General features: G+C 38.6%; 1 protein-coding gene across 3 annotated transcripts in view; it reads left to right on the forward strand.

Annotated features, from left to right (window-relative positions):
* LOC106873921 (GRIP and coiled-coil domain-containing protein 1) overlaps window positions 1-2,437 on the forward strand; it is a 25,217-nt gene that overhangs the window by 2,397 nt on the left and 20,383 nt on the right. For all 3 annotated transcript variants that reach the window (XM_014921458.2, XM_052971790.1, XM_052971789.1), the window contains exon 2: window positions 390-422. The gene's annotated coding sequence lies outside the window, so the exon portion shown is untranslated. The remainder of the gene's footprint in view (window positions 1-389; window positions 423-2,437) is intronic.

The following is a 2,437-nucleotide window of genomic DNA, read 5'->3' on the forward strand; positions in this document are numbered from 1 at the left end:
CAGTTTCCGTCTACCAAATCCACTTACAAGGCTTTGGTTGGCCCGAGGCTATAGTAGAAGACACTTGCCCAAGGTGCCACGCAGTGGGACTGAACCCAGAACCATGTGGTTGGTAAGCAAGCTACTTACCACACAGTCACTCCTGCGCCTATTCTTCAACACATTGTATTTCCACATATCTGAATCTCATATTATCCCATGTAAGAAGTCCAATGTTCGCTCTTCACTGTTTCCTCTCAGATCACTTTTAGTCTACAATTCTATTATGCCCACCTCATTACTAACTTTAAGATGTTTCTTTATTTAATATACAGTATCGGTTGAAATTACATTACATTCTTTATTTAACATATGCTATATTACATGGCCAACTCAATTATCTTTACTAGATGCAGTTTGCAATGGGACAATGTCTTGATAAGGTAAGATTCGTTACTATTAATTACTGTTGTAGAAGTAAAATAAGTTCATGTATAATTATAGTCTCAGGATTATATATCCTCTAAACATTTCATCGTGTTTGGTTGGAGTGTGACAAATTTACTAGCTGTTAGAAGTATGTACCAGCTACTGTTGGTGTCTAATACATTCCTTGGCATCTTGTCCAGAAGAAGCTTTACGAATCATCATCATCATTTAATGTCCGTTTTCCACGCTGGCATGGGTTGGACAGTTTGACAGGAATTGGCCAGCCGGGAGCTGTCCAGATTCCAGTTGTCTGTTTTGGCATGGTTTCTATGGGTGGATGCCTTTCCTAATGCCAAATCTAACATGAAAAATGACAATTACAATTAATGCTGTTTTATTAGATTTCAAAAGTGAAAAATCTATATATATTTGACGATATATTTGCTGGATTTGGCATAAAATTGAAACTAGTTACCTTTTAAAAGTTTTTCTTGTTAACTGTTATTTTACTTGACGTTTTCTTAAGGTCGGTAGGAGGATACATGCCTACAACAATTTGTGTATGATCATCATTATTGCTGTTGTTGTTTTATGTTCAACTTCAATGTTAGCATAAATTAGATGGGTTGTTGCTTCTGTCTTATATGTGTTGCAGGACCGAACCTTCTTTATGAATTTAACGATAGACTTAGTTTCCATCGTTGGATTCCCTTCCTAACAACAGCCATTGTATAACTGGATGCATTTTAATGTGGTATCAGCATTGAAGAGGTTGTCACGTCTTTGACAAGATTGAAGGATCATGTCAATGCTACACTTAATAAAAATGTTCTAGGTACACTTTCTGTGGCACCAATACTGAAGAGGATAGGGGTAAAGTGTAAAGACCCCCTTTAGTCATGAACGACCATGATTTTTGCACCTCGAAAGTTACCTTCTGAGGCACAAGTCTAGGCAAGGTTGTTTGTGGAAGACCAGCAATCGCTCATGCATATCAGCCTCCCCTCTCCGTACCACTGATGTTATCCAAAGGAAAGGCAAAGACCAATATAGCTTGGCACCAATGATGTAGCAACTCATTTCTGCAGCTGAGTGAACTGGAGCAATGTGAAATAAAGTATCTTGCTCAAGAACACAACACATCCTGGTCCAAGATTTGAACTCAATATCACATGATTGTGAACCAAATGCTTTAACCACTGAGCCATGCTACTTCATAGTGGATGGGGTTAAAAGGAAGATAAATGGTGGATGTTAATACCAGAAGATGAATATTGTTAGAGTGTATTTGATAAGGTCCAATATGCTTGTACTTCAAATGAGTGAGTTATGACAATTGAGAGAGAGAGAGAGAAGTGGAGTGTTAGTGTGGCATCCATTCTTAGACAGGAAACCATGTTTGGTCAACAAAAGAAATCCAGTGCTATCTTTAGTCACACCAACAGCATAAAAAAAGTGAGATGAGCGATAGGAGCATGAGTAATAAAGATATGAATGAGAAAGAGACGATTGATTAGGGCTTTAGAAAAATCAAAGGCTGTCAAAGAGGTCTAAATAGAGACTTGACAATGCTGTCAGATAAAATATAAAAAACACTGTCTACACGAATTTCTTAACACACACACACACACATATATATGCATATGGTGAGCTGGCAGATTCGTTAACATGCCAGACAAAATGCTTAGCTGTATGCCCTCTAGCTTTAATGTTCTGAGTTCAAATGCCACCAAGGTTAATTTTGCCATTCACCCTTGTAGGGTTGATAAAATAAGTATCAGCTGAGCACTAGTGTTAATGTAATCAACTAACCCTCTCCATCAAGGTTGCTGGTTTTGTTCCAGAATATGAAACAATATGCATATCTGTTTGTCTGTCTACATACAAGTGGCTGAGCCCTCCACAGACACGTGTACCCTTAACGTAGTTCTCGGGGATATTCAGCGTGACACAGTGTGACAAGGCTGACCCTTTGAATTACAGGCACAACAGAAACAGGAAGTAAGAGCAGGGTTCGCCACCATCCCCT

This window comes from Octopus bimaculoides, chromosome 11, assembly GCF_001194135.2.
Source record: "Octopus bimaculoides isolate UCB-OBI-ISO-001 chromosome 11, ASM119413v2, whole genome shotgun sequence".
Lineage (NCBI taxonomy): Eukaryota > Metazoa > Mollusca > Cephalopoda > Octopoda > Octopodidae > Octopus > Octopus bimaculoides.